The following is a 19,316-nucleotide window of genomic DNA, read 5'->3' on the forward strand; positions in this document are numbered from 1 at the left end:
AAATTGAATCATTATAGGAAGAGGACTTAAGGATTTATAAAATCGCGAACATTAATGAGAACTTAATCGAAATGAAACTCGAAAAAAACAAGAGTGAGGACTATCCATAGAGTAATAAACATAGAAAGAGGGAGTATAAGCAATTTTTACATGTCCCCAACATGGTTAGATCACGTTGTCGATTTGTGATATATTTTAAAATCCACAGTTTCACTATATCGTTATGAATGTATATTATATTGAATGAAATATATTTATTTGAGTGATTCCCGATTAAATTATTGCAGATTCGAATATTTGGAATCCAATATTTTTCCTAATTGTCGAATTTATAGTATGCAGAATATTTATTATTTTCTGTATCTACCTGCTGAAATTCAAGGTTTGGCAACTATTGCTCTTCTAGTGTCATCCGTTATTTCACGTCGTTTGGCGCGCTTGAAGTTTGTTTTCTGAATTTCTGATATATTCAGGTATTCATCTCAATATATTTTGAGTTGATATGAAACGTTGATTCACTATAAGACATAAGAAGTGCGTTCTTCGTGGCTAAACTCGCAAATTGGGTGAAATATCGTATCACTGATATGATTTCATTTCCGCGCGCTTCGTGTCAAATTTGATAGTTCATGTTGGGGACAAAATTTGCTTACTGAAAATGACATATGCTCCCTCTATCTAATTTCTTTACTCTGAAGGAGTAATAAAGAAAATCCTATTTAACATAGAATATAATTTGATTTACCGTCTTTGGGTTTTTTTAGTGAGCTCTTGCATGATGTAACACAAGTAGAGGGTTGTCATTAGAATATCTTGTTTAGGGTGGCTAAAACGCACGAGGTATTATTCTCCCTGTATAAGTTTTCAGAAACCCACCCTGTATGTACAATTCAAAGTGAATAATTAAAATTATTATTATGAAATAAATATCTAGATTTACCAAATACGCATAACGATTCTGGTTAGGTAGAAACGTATTGTCGAAGCATAAATCAGGTTAATATTCATCCTGCATCACGAATCACCTCATGAACACCTCATAATTAAAACCATAGACGTATTTGCAGCCACAGAATTCAATTCGCGTGCTCATTCGATCATCCGAATCAGCGTGTTTCAATTATTATCAAATGCTTGATCCGATAGGATTTGTTTCATTTCCGCAATTACCTTTGATGCCAATTTATTTATTCACAGCCTTCAGCGATTTGCCCCTAGTCAAAACAAGATTATGGAATACGCGAAATTATATTAATTTATTTCGTTTTTGCAATATGACGCGATTAGCGAAAAGCTAATGAAAAAATAATATGGATTATACGGATGTATATATACAGGGTGTTTCCCGAGGTGTGTCCTGATTGAATATCAATATTTATGGGGGTGATTTTTGGGCCCATTTCAAGAAAAAAAAACTTCATACGAACATATGTCCTAAACGTCTCACGTTTTGAAATAGAGGGTGGTAAAATTTTCAAAAAAAAATTGAAATGTAAACAAGAATTTGTTATTCAAAATCAATTTGAATTTGGAAATCATCTGTTATCATGCTTCACTGAAAGTTGAAGAAATAATCTGTAACTTCTATGGTTAGTGTTCTACTTTTGTGGCCTGAGTCAGTTTAGATTACGTCTCAACTTAAAGTGGACGAATCGTGGATATGAAATTCAGTTTATGAAATTAGATTAGAAAAAATGTGTTTTTGCTGGTTAGGCCTTAGACTTATTGGCTCATGTGTTATCCTCTTGGAACCCCATCTCATTTCTCTATTAGGTGTGGGATGAACGAATCATCAGAAATGTTCGAGGTAAACAGTTTGTGTAAACTAACTGTTCGAATCGAGAGAAATTGCAGTTTTTTCGAAGAACTGGTTATTTTTCTTCCAAGATGCATTTATCTGCAGGGTACAGACTATTTATTTGGATTTGGCCGCTGCTCTCTAAATAAGAGTTTGGGAGAGAAATCGAGTCTGGATTGAATAATGTGTAGTTGAAGTATTTGTGGGTTCTGAGCATCAAAATTATATTTTCGTTGGGTTTTGACAATAGAGAGACGACGATAAGCGCAAGTGCTCCAACAGAAGCTTAATAATGATTGTTAATTACTTATGAAGAAAAATAATCTGAGAACACAACTGGTTCCACTATCTTGCACAAGCTTGGAGCTTCCGATAGTTCTCACCAGTGGCAGCTCGTGATGCTCTGTTGCAAAACATAAGTGAGAAATATTCAAAATTATTATTCCGTTATTCCTAGCTATTCTTGAGAGCTGACATAATAAATAGATTTATACATCAGAGATGAATGAATTAAATAAAAATGGTTACTTTCGTTCTCAGACAACACCTCATAGAGGGCTAGGAAAAGCAAGATAAAAACAAAATGAAACAAAAAATATATCTATTCTATTCTATTTTCGCGAATATAACTCTGTAATATCCCAATATCTCGGCAAATACCTGAGCTTCCTCCTTTATTCATAATGAATTATTGCAGTACTTCCTGAATCTGGAAAGAGCCGTCAATAAGAGAGATAGAAGTACTAATTGATTGCTTTGAATCCAGGTCACGAAAACAACTTACCTGTATGTGGGGCCCAGATTGGCCTAAAGCCAATTCACAGAATTATTTCTACATCTTCATTTGGTTACTCAGATGTGTTCACTCAAGATTTGATCAATTGGGATATCATTCTGAATTGCTCGAGAGAAAACCGACCTTTTTTTTTAATTTTCAGTGAAGTTTTTGAACAAAATGGACAATTTTGTCAATCGTCCATATTTGATCGCTTCATAGGCTATAGTGTTATCGACATGTTTGTCATATTTCATAAATTAAAACGCACAACATTCAAAAGTTGAAAGTACATACGAATTACTCAATACATTTTTGGTTTCATGAATCTGCAATCTAATAAAGTTGTTCGTAATAATGTTCAAAAGAAATTACCAGAAAAATGTTAGTCTGTTTAGTTCTTTTTCCACTACAATCCCAATCCATCAACGTTACCTGCAAAAAAAAATTATAATCAATGCAAAATTGAAAATGAGTGGAAATGAGTAAAAATTGTTATTTTCGTCTAGAATTATGAAATCATTGAAAAACACAATGATTCAAATGTCAAAAATAACATTATAGGATATTGAGAATGGGAGAAATGAACGTCATATGGTTACAGCTCATTCGGAATAGAGGATTGTGAAAAGTACTGATATACTCGTAGCTTTATAGACAACAAAACAAAGTATTAACACCACTAAGTGACTTTTTATCGTATCTCAACAATAATGGTCTCTGATTTCGTATTTACCTATTTGCATTAACGTTTTGATTACACACCTGTTCTGATGATGAAATATACAAAATTTTAAATTCATATATGATAATATTCAGCTATTATGTAAATATAAAAATGTTATTTTCAATATCAGCTTTTGGAGTCGACCAAAGAAAAGATTGTTTAACACATCATCTGAATTCTGAATATCTTAATTCCGATTTATAGAGAAAAAGAGGACTTTCCCAGTTTGTGGAAAGGAAGAGGAAAGAACAGTGCCGCTCTTTGCATTCCTTATGCATTTTTATTACATCCCAAGATACCGACTTGCCAACACTGTCAAGTCAGTAATTTTTCATCTACACACCTCGTCAAAAGTCTTGGCCTGTTCCTATCAACTTTCAACTTATTGAATATAACATGAGAATTTTTTGTTTCACTATCTTATCACTTGCTTGAAAGCAGCAAAAAATGTTTCTTGTTCGGGGGAAATAGAGAGTGTTTTTTTTTAGAGCTATAGAACTTTAAATTGCAATAAAACAACGATGGATTATTCGTTTGACATGAATTTTATTTATCCGCAAGATAATCTTGTGGCATTACATTTTAAATATGATTTCTGGCATATGACCGCCACGACTGGCTCGGATGTAGTCCAATCTGGACGACCAATTTTCGATTACTTTTTCCACATTTTGTGGCCGTATATCGGCAATAACACGGCGAATGTTGTCTTCCAAATGGTCAAGGGTTTGTGGCTTATCCGCATAGACCAATGACTTTACATAGCCCCACAGAAAGTAGTCTAGCGGTGTTAAATCTTTGAGGACAATTCACAGGTCCAAAACGTGGAATTAGGCGGTCATAAAACGTGTCATTCAATAAATCGATTGTGGCACGAGCTGTGTGACATGTTGCGCCGTCTTGTTGGAACCACAGCTCCTGGAGATCATGGTTGTTCAATTCAGGAATGAAAAAGTTAGTAATCATGGCTCTATACCGATCACCATTGACCGTAACGTTCTGGCCATCATCGTTTTTGAAGAAGTACGGACCAATGATTCCACCAGCCCATAAAGCGCACCAAACAGTCAGTTTTTCTGGATGTAACGGTGTTTCGACATACATTTGAGGATTAGCTTCACTCCAAATGCGGCAGTTTTGTTTGTTGACGTAGCCATTCAACCAGAAGTGCGCTTCATCGCTAAACAAAATAAAATGGACGTAGTGCGCGATACGTATTCCGCACAGAACCATTATTTTCGAAATGAAATTGCACTATTTGCAAGCGTTGTTCATGCGTGAGTCTATTAATGATGAATTGCCAAACCAAACTGAGAATAAATCACTTGACAGCTGTTAAATCGGTCGCCATCTTGAACAGTAATGCCAACTCAAAGTTATATACCTCGAAAAAAAAACACTCGTTATAAACAGAATTTCGGTAATCCTTTCAAGATGTCTTCAAAATGATCAATTCCCGCCACTTCATAAACAGAATCAACGTTCCCTTTCGTAATCCAGTAAGAAATTTTCCCACTTCATAAATTCACGGTTTGAACGTTGAAATTCCAGAGCCCGAGCACAGACTCAATCTGTACCATAATCACCGAACATTATTCTGGATAAATTAGGTTCTGTAGGATCAAAACACCACGATGCATAACGCCAAAGTTTCTGATGTCGACACAATAATTATGCTGAATGTTAGTGGGAAGTTTGAGTCTACAGAACCAATTCAAACTGATTCAACTTCGTTAATTAAATCCTGAATAATATTGTATCAATACAAGGACGGGATTGTTCCAGGAGCGATATGGTATTAGCGGGAGTGGAAAGTGTGAGGAAAACAACCCAATCCAAGTTTGGAAAACTCGCATATCGTGCAGTGGCGAGAACCCATCTGATAGTGTTTACTTTTCATACGTTTTAAATTGGAAAACTCCGCCAATGAGATTATACCTACTCGAGTGTATTGTTGATCGAAGTTCAGTTTTTGAAGAGTTGTTCGGGAAAACACAAATTCTGGATATCCAGGGTTGGATTTAGGATATCATATCTGGATCATCCGATAGATAACATAAGTGGATGAACAAAAATTATTTTTTCATGCCTTTCGCAAAGATGAAAATGAAACCTAGATCAACAAAAGTTGGCTTTCAGAAGATGTTAAGGTTAGGGGCTGATGAAGCAATTTTTGGAAGGTTTGAATCGAGAAAAGAATTGATTTGGTACTGTCAGGAAAATTCCCTAAAGAATATCACGGAAAAACTAACGGTATATTTCACGCTCCTCAAATAAGGCCACTTGTTAAAGAACCACAACTCACCACATCAATGAAAGATACTAAACTAGACGCTTGGTGATCATTTGTTCAAGTACCTAGTACAAAATTGCCTTGGAAATCATACAGCAGAGAGTAACGTAGAATTAGTCAAAAAATTTTGTTCAAACTTCAAAGTACTCGTTTGTTACATGAGCATAAAAGTTTGAATACCTCTATAGTCACCTAGATCGCTTTCCAGAAAACTTGGGTGATTAGAGTGAAGAATAGGAGAAAAGATTCCCAGAATATTAAAACTATGGAAGAACGATAGGATGTCCACTTATGGTCGACTACTCTTGGAATCTTCAGCGAAACTACACTACTGAATTATATGCTAATAAGTCATATAAAAGGAAATGTTTAAGTGATAAGTAGTAGATTGTAGATTCAAAGGTTTCATTGCACCGCGACCTCATGGTCTACTGTGCCTCCAATCAGATATGTTCTCGCCATTGTTGTACTCTACAGCTCGTTCCAGATCCAATAAACTCCAGTATCTGCTCGTTTTCAGCTTGACTCATTCTGATGAGGTGCTTCCTGAGGCGACAATGCCCTGTAAGGAACCCAATGTGGAAGTGTAGCATATTCCTACTGAGATCTAATTCTCAGATCTCGCAGTATTACAGTTCGAGAAACTTTTTGCAATGATCCAACCTAGTAGGATTTTGCCAGAGTGCTTCTCTTTCGGTTTTTTCTTCTCTTGAAAGTCTTTCTTTCGTAGGTATATTTACTCATACCACAGGAGGGTTCTAAGCTAATGAGAGGAATTTGTGCTCCTTTTCTGGAAAGTGTGTTGGCCTCTTCATCTCCTCTAGTTCCCCATTGACTGGGAACCCAGACTGGACAGACCTTGGTTATTTCGTCGAGTTTTTTCGGCACTCCAATACCATCTTATAATCGATGATATGTGAGCTCAATGCTTTGATTGCAGCCTGACTGTCAGAATGTATTGCTACAGCAGATTTCTGATTTCTAGGTAAATTTCCATAAATCAATCGATTTCAAATATCTCTGCATGAAAGACACTATAACAGCGGCCTAACGATAGTGAGCATTTGATGCCAGCCTAGAATACTCCAACGCCAATCCTCATTGTAGTTTAAGAACCATCCGTGAACCATTTGAGGATATTGTATCAGAGACCTGATATTTTGGATTCCTTTTCCCAATCTACTTTTCTCTTCAGCATAGTAGTGAAGGTGTTCTCGATGACAGTTTTCTTTATCATCCCATCACTGGGAAGGTCCGCTGATGCTATGTAAGTGGTCAGTGAGTACCAGGCTTTCTGATTCTTAATTTCTTCATCGCTGGTACCTTCTCTGGATAGCCTTAGCATAGCCTCATGGGCGAATCTATCTATTATCAAATGAAGGTACCAAATCGTAGACGAAACAAATCAGATCAATTAATTCAAACAAGGCTTTAAGTCAGCTCTTGCTATGGTTTTGACAAAACATAAACATAACCTCAAAATGAGTTATAGAGATTAATTTCATAAGTGCATACAGTCGATTCTCCACAAAAAGGTTTTGACTCTTTAAAGTGATTAGAAATATTTACCGAAGGTCCTACTCATATCAATTTTTGCGTTCCTTGGGAGGAATGCGGAGAATAATTTATGGCCACACCCTTGGATATGAATTGAGTCATTTATCACAACGCAGTATGGATCGATATTCGCGTGGGATATTACGTTCGTCCGTGGAAAAATTATGAATCCAAGGCATATGCCGCAGTCATACCGCTCAGATATGGAATAATTACCAGATAATAATCGTTATATTTTCATACACATGAAATATGGCTCTCCGATATTTCAATTGGAACGCAAGGCAAACAAATGTCGGTACTGAGCTCCTCGAGGGTTTACAAAACGTTATCATCAATAAAGGAGTGCAAGATTGAAACTCCGTTTTCAATGGGAAAGCATTGAAATATTTAGTGGGTTGTAAAATGAACATTTGTGAGTTACGTATGGCAAATGGACCATGAATACGGCTTAGCTGATGCATATGAAGGTAGTATTTTTGAGGATTATAGTTTATAATTCCCAATAATGAACTTTTGGATTCTTTCGAGAAAAAAAAATTTCAACAACCTCTGGAATATTTGCATGAAATATGGTGCAGAAATCGATTGTTGCACTATATTGATCATCCAAGATTGGCAACACGATCAATCAAGAGAAAATAAAATTCCCCAAACACTTGGCAACACATTAAAATTTGATACATATTTATACATCAGGGTTAGAACTATTTAGAAGGGCCTTTTAATAAATCTGACCCTGTATTGCCCCGATACTACTTAATATATTTATCTCCTAGTTGAAACCCTAAGGTATCAATATGAAGAGTACCGCCGTCCTGTTCGTAGATCTCACAGTTTTTGAAAATTTTGAACTCAAAATTTGGAAAAAACCGTTAAAATTGAATCTTTACACAAGAATCGTAATATCTCCTAAAATATTGGTCACAGCCCTCTCGAATACAAATGTTTTTTATAAATCGGGCTATGATCTAAAACATATTGAGGTTTCAAGTCCGTATTTCGCCTTAAGGAAAGTTCGCAGCCTCAAGAAAATGATGAAAAATTGTTGAGAAAATGTCAGTTTAAAGCTCATAATTTCTGAAATATAGCACCAATCGGTTAACTAAGGGCATTTTCGCGATAAACGTCGTCGTATCGATTGGGAGATTGGTATGTATTTCCCATGTAGGAACTTTTAATTCCTCGTTTTTTTTAAGGGGTAGGTATTAAAAATTTTGGTGACATTTTTCGAACAAAAAATTTTGGGGCGAGTACGAAATTCGGCCAATTGGAGATGGTTTATTCTAACACCGCTCACCGATTGTTCGAAAACCTTACAGTTTTTGAAAATTTTGAACTCGAAATTTGGAAAAAAAACCGTAAAATTGAATTTCAACACAAGAATCGTAATATCTCCTAAAATATTGGTCACAGTCCCCTCGAATACAAACGTCTTTCAAAAATCGGACTATGATCTAAAACATATAAAGGTTTCAAGTCCAAGGTATTATCCAATACGAAATCAGCATGCCTTTATTGTTCTTCGACGATCCAATTGTTGATGTCTTGTAATCATTCATGTTTACTATCTCCCAAATGTCACCCGTCGATCTGTCATGATATAATCGAAGTTTCAGAATGACAGTCGAAATGATACACCCATCAAAACAAATGAAATGATGAAATCATTATTCAAAAACTCTAGCGACCAAAATCACAGGCAGCAATGAACTTAAAATGGTTCGTAAGGTAAATAAAAATGGAATTGATTTTGTCGTTTTCAGGTAACAAATTTTCCCCTGAAATGATGGTAGTGCTTGAAAATAATCAGAAAATGAATGGATCACGAAAACTTGCCATTAGTCACATTCGAGCTATGACCAATTTTGATTTCTAGGATTTTCTACAGCATATTTATTTGTGTGTTTATTCGTTCATATGGGTATCAAATGTGTTATGTTACTGTTTACTTTACGATGTTTTCAAGTTACAATATATATGGAAGAGTGTTTTATCTAATATTGATCATTTTTGTAATAGAAAGAACAGGGTGGGCAAATTTCGATGTTTTAGCACTAAAACTTTCAAACCAGAGGAGATAGACAAAATCTGATAGCCCATTCTCGTTCTCTTTCTCCCTGATTAAGTAGTTATTATTAAATAAGCTCTAAACCTCTCCACCATTGAATCATAAGCAAAAGGTAAAATATAAAAACGAGTTCTACCATAAATAATCAATGCAAATTATATTCAATCTACAAAATACACGATGAGAGTGGTCAAAATCCTCAAAAGTTGGCCTGAAATAAGTGTGAGAACAAATGAGTCATACTCGAGATTGAAAGGAAATAATTGCATAGTTTTCCATTGAATGAAACAATTAATTTAAATTCGATTCAATATTGTAAAAGAATGAACTTATTATAAGTGGAAATCTGTCGAGTTTAATTGATATGTTCGTTTTCAATTAAAATAGTTCAGAATTAAAATATTACAAAGTATTAAAATATGTAGGAACGTAATATCCAACACATTTAATAATGGGTTGTTTTCCTCATTGAATTCTCAAATTTTCTGATTCTGAATCTTGGTTTGATGTTTTCAAACTTTTTCAACGCCCCTGAAATTTTCACAGATTACATTTTGGAATATATAGAATCTAAAAAATGCATCTGTCAGGTGTCTAGAGATGAAATGAGTAACAAAAATCAATTGTATTGGTTCATTGAAACACCCTCGTCTCGAAAAACAACCCATGAATATTGAAAGCAAGAAATCAAGACCCAGAATCATAAAATTTGAAAATTTTATTTCCGTGATTGTTCTAAATACAATGGTTTCCCCGCAAAGTATGAATACCTCGTTATTACGCTTTGCCAGTACTCTCGTAGCCACAGGTTCGATGCCGAAGTGATTAGTTTTTTATTTCAGTCATTTCCAATTGAAAAATAATTGAATTCGAAATATTCTTCAAGATACAGAGAAATAATGAACCATAGTGAAAAATTTGCAATATTTTGAAATGGAATTGAATGAACCAACCATATGCACGAAATAACTAAAGGACTCTTTCGAAATGTAATATTTCTCAAATATGCAGTTTTATGTCATATCATATCACTTGTTTCATCTTCTATCGCAATGTCAGATTGTAGGAAACTTCAATATGACTAATATACGAATCCATATTTGGCAATAAATGAATTATCGAATGATCCCACATTTTTCAACAATTCCACGCAATATCGTGATTTATTATTCAACTGGTATGTCTTTGAGCATGAAAGAACGTGCTTTTCGAGGAACTTCAATTTGAACTTCGTCACGTTTCAGTGCTCAACTCTCAACAAGGGATATGAAGGATTAACTTGAAATGGTTCATGAGCTAGCCAGACAGTGAATTCTTGTACAGTAATAAATTTGGGATTTTTTCTTCACTGAGAGCTTTCTATTTCGAAGGAATCCAAACATATCTATGAACCGAGTGACATTCGAAGAATTATTTCTTGAACCAGATTTTTTGGCAACATTAGGCTTTATTTTTTCTGCTGGGCCTCTTGCCGCGACACGAGGCCTTAAATCATATTCTCTGAGGCGATTTCTTATTGTCTGAGTGCTAATTTGCACCCCATGAGTTTGCTCAAGCTGATTTTGAAGGAGGCGAGCGGTTGCAAACCGTTGTCTCAACGAAGAAACTCTCAAGTAACGTTCTTGAATGGCAGTTGTTACCCGTGGTCTACCCTGTCTTGGTCTTCGGACATTCATACCTGTCTCCCTGAATCGCTGCAACATTCTGGACACACTTGTATGGGAAACTCCAAACCTTTCTGCAATTCTTGTGTATGTCCACCCTTCTTCTCGCAAAACTACCGCTTGGGCATATTCCTCTTGGGTCAAATTGCGTGTTTCGCGTTGAATAGCGATCGAGTGTAGAAAATCAAACGAAAGAAAAACTATTGATCACTAGAATTGATCGAGAACAGCTGATTTCAGAATGGAGCCAATACATTCAAAACCTGATAATCTCATCTTTTTTTATTCCTGCTGGGAAAAAACATCTGCATTGAAGAAAGACGTTGAAAGTGGATAACATATGCATGCATAATTCTGATAAAAATAATTATCATTGAGAATATCTTCAGTTGTAGAATAAATTTGAGATTTCCATAATGTGCGTTAATTTTTTTGCGCAGTGTATTTGCCCAACAACGCATCTTGGGCTAGGTCCTGCAAACAATCCCATATTGCATCCAAAAATGGTCATAATTTAGAACCCTAAGTTCATGAGTTCGATCTCCACGAAATCGAAAGCACAAATAATATTGGACGCAACTTCATTGCGTCATTTGAAATAGAAAACCTGCGTCCACTCTATACGAAAAGAATCTGGCAATTAAGGACTCTTGAAATATGGCCAAGTCTCAACATTAAAACAACACATGTGGCGTTGCAGTACGCCTATTGTTCACAGCACACGAGCAATTTCGCATCAAGATCACCTCTTTATCTTTATCTCCACAATTAGATCTGATCTTGACCAAGCTCCACGTGCTGGTACATTGCAATATGACAGATAATCCAAGAGAGGTGCAACAAAACTGGGGCAATATCATGAAAGCAGGTCATATTAAAGAGTGAAAGTCATGACCGTCTCTTTCCTGCCTTGAACACTGGATTTTGGCCATCTCTCTCTCTCACTCTCACTATCGGCCTTACATAACTAGTGAGATAATCGCTCTCAGTGCGCCAAACTCATCTCTCTTTCATTAAATTGGAGCAGCGGTACCCAAACGTTATTATTGTGACTCATTGTGTTGGCTTTGTTGTCATATTTTTGTGTCCAGAGGCGTACTAGAATATTATGCAAACAAGTTGACGAATTGAAAGAATACCTCTCAACTAAAGGTAATAACTTTCACGGAAATATAATTTTACTTCGTTACTACGTTTCTATTGAAATAAATCATAAAGTTATAAACATAGAGGGAGTATACGCAATTTTTACATGTCCCCAACATGGTTAGATTACGTTGTCAGATTGTGATATTTTCGAATCCACAATTTTACTATATCATTATGAACGTATATTATATTGAACGAAATATATTTATTTGGGTGTTTCCCGATTGAATATGCAAATTTGAATATTTGGAATCCGATATTTTTCCTAATTGTCGAATTTATCATAAGCAAAATATTTATTATTATCTGTATCTACCTGCTGAAATCCAAGGTTTGGCAACTTTTGCTCTCCTAGTGTCATCGGTTGTTTCACGTCGTTTGGCGAGCTTGAATTTTGTTTTCTGAATTTCTGTTATATTTAGGTATTTATTTCAATATATTTCGAGTTAATACGAAACGTTGATTTACTATGGGACATAAGAAGTGCGTTCTTTGTGGAGAAACTCGCGAATTGAGAGAAATATCGTATCACTGATATGTTTTCATTTCCGCGCGCTTCGTGTCAAATTTGATAGTTCATGTTGGGGACAAACATTTGCTTACTGAAAATAACATGAGCTCCCTCTATCTATGTTTATAACTCTAAGAAATGAATGAAGTGAAAGCTATAATGTTGTCACTTATCGAGCATTTCGATAGTTAGGAATAAACAATAGACAATAGTTGCTTCATAGATATCTCTAGGATCTAGTAGAAGATCCCATTGCAGTTTTACTGCATTCCACTCAAGTACTATGCGGGCCACAGGTCTGATTTAATGTACCCCTATAAAGATCCCTTCCAGCTGGTTCATCTATAACCAATTCGCATTTTATCCAACTAGTTATAATTACTATCTTATATCTGAATCGAAGGTCTTTGAACTCCCATTACCCCATGGTTTGAAATAGCGAAGAATTTACTTTTGCACAGGGTTGCTTCAAACAAAAACACAGCTAAATTTACACAAGGGTTCATAATTTCCTCTTATATAATATTGAAGTTCATACATAATTCAACGTACATACATAAACATGAATACATCAACTAGTTTGAAAAACTTCAGAATATTCGATCTTTTTCGTGTTTTTTTTTTACGCCTGCTATCATGTATATTTCTTGAATTTCTGATAAGGATCATTAGTTATTTACTCATGTATGCATAATCGATTACAAATTCAATACATATTGAGGATTCTAGGATAGAATTTCTCACTTAATAAATGTTTTTTTGATTGTTCAGCTGCACAAATTAAAAAAATTGATTTTTACCTGATAATGTTAGATGTCACCTAATTTCCTGTCTGCTGGCTAGATGCGTTGTTCATCTGAGTGGTCATCTTTAACTATCCTAAAAGGGGTAAGAAAATATGTCTAAGATCAGTTGCCTAATGTTTTGTTTTTTTTTTCAATTCAATGAGAAAATATTCAGTGTAGACTCAATTAAATTCATGCCGAAAAATGGGACCAAAAATTTTCAAATCTGTGAAATTCAACTTGGCCTGAGAACGATGATTTCTAGTTGAAAACCAATAAAATGTTATTCAACATATATAATTTTATTTTTTCTAGAGAAGCATTCAACGTCGTACGGCAGACATAAGAATTTTTCATCAGAGTTGAAAAAAAACATGAAACGACTTCAAACTTCAATATTGAAAATTCCAAACCAACACTTCAAATGACAAATGTTTCATTATAAATGGTATAAACATAATTAACACCTCTACAATACTTCTAACTCATTTCAATTCAAAATTTCATGAATGATATTAATATCAATCGAAATGAATGAATAGGAATTTAATTGAAATACCGAGCGAAGGTTGAAAATATAATTTGATTCTGAATCAACATGAAGTTAGTTAGAATTGATATTAAATATTTCGAGCTTTCAGTGAACACAGACTACTGATGAAATTGTAGTTATCGATGTAGTTCCTATAACATCATTTTAAACCATAGAGTAAATAACATGGATAGAGGGAGTATACGCAATTTTTACATGTCCCCAACATGGTTGATTACGTTGTCGGATTGTGATATATTTTCAAATCCACAATTTTACTATATCGTTATAAATGTATTTTATATTGAATGAAATATATTTATTTGAGTGATTCCCGATTAAATATGCAAATTTGAATATTTGGAATCCGATATTTTTCCTAATTGTCGAATTTATAATAAGCAGAATATTCATTATTTTTTGTATCTACCTGCTGAAATCCAAGGTTTGGCAACTTTTGCTCTCCTAGTATCATCGGTTGTTTCACGTCGTTTGGGCGCTTGAAGTTGAATTTCTGATATATTTATGTATTTATTTCAATATATTTTGGGTTGATATGAAACTTCAATTCACAATGGGACATTAGAAGTGTGTTCTTTGTGGAGAAACTCGCGTATTAAGTGAAATATCGTATCACTGAAATGTTTTCATTTCCGCGCGCTTCATGTCAAATTTGATAGTTCATGTTGGGGACAAAATTTGCTCACTGAAAATGGCATATGCTCCTCTTATCTATGTTCATTACTTTGAGGTTAGAACGAAGGCATTTAAATTGTTGTATCGATTTTTCTTCAAAGTTTATTTATTCTTCCAGTTTACGGATAGTCCTCGAAGGAACATAGCAACTCCGCAACATTGTGCTACAATCGAACAGCGTCAGTGTATCGATTGAAAGTTTCCGTGTGTAGAGAACATTCTGTTTTCTAGGTTGAGCCAGAATGTTAAATAGCTCGAATTCGACTGAATCGATATTCAGGATTGCAACATTTCGGAGGAGAAAATAGCTTCGTTCAGCGACTGGCTGTTCATTGCAGAAGAGGGATTTGGTGTATTTGAGGAATTCAGAAACATTGTCTGAATCTTTGCTTTGCTTTTGAAGGTAGACGAAGCTTTGTGATCACTTTTGAGAGATGAATAAAATTACTGGTATTCTAAAGGGTGTTTTTTTCGAGGTATATAACTTTAAGTTGGCATTACTGTTCAAGATGGCGACCGATTTAACAGCTGTCGAGTGATTTATTCTCAGTTTGGTTTGGCAATTCATCATGAATAGACTCACGCCTGAACAACGCTTGCAAATAGTGCAATTTTATTTCGAGAATAAAGATTCAGTGCGGAATACGTATCGCGCACTACGTCCATTTTATTTTGTTTAGCGATGAAGCGCACTTCTGGTTGAATGGCTACGTCAACAAACAAAACTGCCGTATTTGGAGTGAAGCTAATCCTCAAGTGTATGTCGAAACACTTTTACATCCAGAAAAACTGACTGTTTGGTGCGCTTTATGGGCTGGTGGAATCATTGGTCCGTACTTCTTCAAAAACGATGATGGCCAGAACGTTACAGTCAATGGTGATCGGTATAGAGCCATGATTATTAACTTTTTCATTCCTGAATTGAACAACTATGATGTCCAGGAGCTGTGGTTCTAACAAGACGGCGCAACATACCACACAGCTCGTGCCACAATCGATTTATTGAAAGACACGTTTGGTGACCGCCTAATTTCACGTTTTGGACTACTTTCTGTGGGGCTATGTAAAGTCATTGGTCTATGCGGATAAGCCAACAACCCTTGACCATTTGGAAGACAACATTTGCCGTGTTATTGCCGATATACGGCCACAAATGTTGGAAAAAGTCATCGAAAATTGGACGTCCAGATTGGACTACATCCGAGCCAGCCGTGGCGGTCATATGCCAGAAATCATATTTGAAAGGTAATGCCACAAGATTATCTTGCGGATAAATAAAATTCATGTCAATCGAATAATCCATCGTTGTTTTATTGCAATTTCAAGTTCTATAGCTCTAAAAAAAAACACCCTTTATATTACTGTACGCACTTCACATGCGTAAATAGAAACTTTGCGGGAGATAATAATGTTGCAACACCGAAAACATAAGCAAGTTCTAAAATTAGGCATAAAAACCATTTCCAATACAAAGAAAAGAATAGGAATCAATCTAAGATAAAGGGTGAACCACGTGCCAAGCTCTCAACATTGACATTGTCGAACCGGTAAATTTGTGTCCAACTTTCAAAATCACGTTTACATGACGTAAATCTGCATAAACTGAAGTGTAAACTTGTTCAATATCAGAATTTCCTAGTTAGTAATCGAATTTGATATTGGTGTGGAGTAAGAAAGTTCGCAAGTAATTAGTGACGCAATCAAAGTTCACACACCTACGGTTGATGTTTGTTGAAGAGTGTACGATGTTGAGAATATGGTATATTGGACATTTCATAAATTCAGATCAGTGACAAGATGAAAGGAATAGGTACATAAAGTGTGCCTTTGATATGTTTATAATAATCTGTACGAATCGGAGTAGTTTTTGCCTGAATTTGAATTTCGCATTGCAGCATTTCCAGCATAATGCAAAATCCTTGTTGAATGCGCCACCAAAACCACAGAATATTCAAGCAAAAAATTGACAAGAGTACCCAATATTTCCCTATCAACGAATAGGAAATGGTTGAAATTCTGGTTTGTAAATGTAAAATAATCACTCCAATGTTCATGCTGAATTTCAGAAGCATCGTATCATCAGAACCTATTATCCAGGACAACTTACCGACAGCTTTAACATCATAATTTCATATACCTAACATACTACAACAGATCTGCTTAGGAATTATATGTGTTTCTATGGGTGATTCATGTTTATTTGCTGGTTTTAAGTTTTAGTTCCTGCTATTATTTATATGGTTCATAATACGTATCTTGGCTTTGTATGTTCAAATTGAGCGAATAAACTTATAAAAGGTGTTTTTTTTAGAGCTATAGAACTTTAAATTGCAATAAAACAACGATGGATTATTCGATTGACATGAATTTTATTTATCCGCGAGATAATCTTGTGGCATTACATTTTAAATATGATTTCTGGCATATGACCGCCACGGCTGGCTCGGATGTAGTCCAATCTGTACGTCCAATTTTCGATGACTTTTTCCAACATATGTGGCCGTATATCGGCAATAACACGGCAATACGTATTCCGCACAGAACCATTATTTTCGAAATGAAATTACACTTTTTGCAAGCGTTGTTCAGGTGTGAATCTATTCATGATGAATTGCCAAACCAAACTGAGAATAAATCACTTGACAGCTATTAAATCGGTCGCCATCTCGAACAATAATGCCAACTTAAAGTTATATACCTCGAAAAAAAACACCCGTTATATGGCTTTGTATTTTCAAATTGAGCGAATAAACTTATATTATTATTTTCATCATCAAGCCAAGTAACTTGACATTTTAACCAACTAAAATACGGTAAATTAAAATAAAAATCGACGTGTTTCAGGATTATTCCTTAAAATAATCTGTTCAGCTAAAATAGTTATTTATAATACAAGTGCAGAAGGCATTGATATTCTTCCACGAGTTCAAAATTCAAAAACGAGCCACGAAGTGGCGAGTTTTGGAATGAACGAGTGGTAGAATGAGCCTTCTGTACGAGTATTATACATTATTTTCTCTAATTCATTGCATTTTCATTGAAATTAATGAAATATTTCCATAAATATAATTTAGTGATTTTTGCATTGAAAAATGTTGGTTGGCAGAACAGATTTCTTTAAGGCAATTTGATGAATTGACAGATAAAGCCGTAGCGGAAAGTTCGGAGTGCCAACATAGAATAATAAAATATAACCATGAAAACTGTGCGTTTCTGATATATTCTCGCACGATTTTGTTCTACAAGATGTGGAAGAATGAACGGAATAACCACAGAATTAGAGAAATGATTTTGTTCCATACTTTACGGACACAGTGTACCTATATGTGTATAATTTCAGAGCGTTGCGCACAACATGGCAGTTGGCGGAACTTTTCAGACCGATTCACAACGACCAAATTATGTCGGTAATGATGGAATCATTATCATCTTCGTGGATTCTGAGTCGCAGCTGTTTACAAAGGGAACAAAGAATCTTGGCAGAACGATAGGAATCAATTGAACACCTGTTGGAGGATGTGGAATCGTAGGATTTGAGATGAGGATTGGTGATTGAGATTATTGTTACAGATTGAACTGACTGTTACGATTACAAGGTGTAGTAAGAAAGAATCCAATATTTTTTACATGAAAACAAGGCTTCCATTACAATAGTTAGAATGATCCGATTTAGGTCAAATATGCGACGTTTTGTTCGATAACTTGTTGCCATTTTGAAGGTTATATCATTATGCCTCTACCATAGAAGCGCTCGTTCCTAATGGCAAAAACAGTCTGACAGTCGATCAATTGAAATACGAAATCTTTTATTAAGCAGTGTTCACTGTTTCAATGTAGATTTAAATAAATATATTCGCAAGAGAAGTTATACAGGGTGTTTCCTAAACATGCGGCAAAAATTCAGGGGGTTGTTCCTTGGACTATTCTAAGAATATTTTGTCCTTTGATGATTTTTGAAAAACCTATTTGTTTCGAAGATATAGGGGAAACAAAATTTCAGATAATAACATTTTATTATGAAAAATTACATGAAATTCAACTCAACCTACAAAAACTGTTGAAAATGACCACCTCTAGCCAGCATACAAGCATCCAATCTTCTCCTCATTGACTGCCGAACCCTTTCAAAAACAAATAATAATAATAATACATCACAAAAAGAATTCAAATGAAAACCGTGTTTAATCTGTATTCCTTTACCATCTGCACTCATCAATTTTTAGTCAAAAAACTGGCCGTTTTTAGTAATTGGAATGTTGTTAAACAAATTTAAAAATAAATTGTACCTACTTAGTAAACACAGTGCGGTACGCGTTTTTATTTAAACTATTAGATATTAATTTTAAAAATATGAAAAATGTTGTTCGCCCTGTATCTTCGAAACAAAGAGGTTTTTCAAAAATCATCCAAGGACAAAACATTCTTAAAATAGTCCAAGGAACAACCCCCTGAATTTTTGCCGCATGTTTAGGAAACACCCTGTATAGAAGAGAAGATAATTTTTCGTAGTATTGATATGATTGTGTTAAATATACATAAATCGACATTATATCGACCAATCATACGAATCTAAAATTAGTTCAGCATTTCGTTTTGTGTGACACATGAAGCAATTTATCGATTATCAGATATTATTCAGACATCAATGGGAAATTTAAACTCTGAAGAATTGTCAATGCATATTTCCTTTGTTGCCATTCATTGGAGACGTCATTGTATCAATATTAGCATTTCCTTCTATCTCGACATTCATGGCAA

At 34.9% G+C, this 19,316-nt stretch overlaps 1 protein-coding gene across 2 annotated transcripts in view; it reads right to left on the reverse strand.

The window, feature by feature from the left end:
• The window catches only part of LOC123678747 (nuclear receptor coactivator 3), a 268,127-nt gene that overhangs the window by 219,475 nt on the left and 29,336 nt on the right, over positions 1-19,316 (reverse strand). Inside the window, exon 2 of one of the 2 annotated variants that reach the window (XM_045615925.1) lies at positions 13,346-13,424. The exons of the other annotated variant lie outside the window; for it this stretch is intronic. The gene's annotated coding sequence lies outside the window, so the exon portion shown is untranslated. The remainder of the gene's footprint in view (positions 1-13,345; positions 13,425-19,316) is intronic. 2 annotated transcript variants of the gene reach the window in all.

This window comes from Harmonia axyridis, chromosome 4 (assembly GCF_914767665.1).
Source record: "Harmonia axyridis chromosome 4, icHarAxyr1.1, whole genome shotgun sequence".
NCBI lineage: Eukaryota > Metazoa > Arthropoda > Insecta > Coleoptera > Coccinellidae > Harmonia > Harmonia axyridis.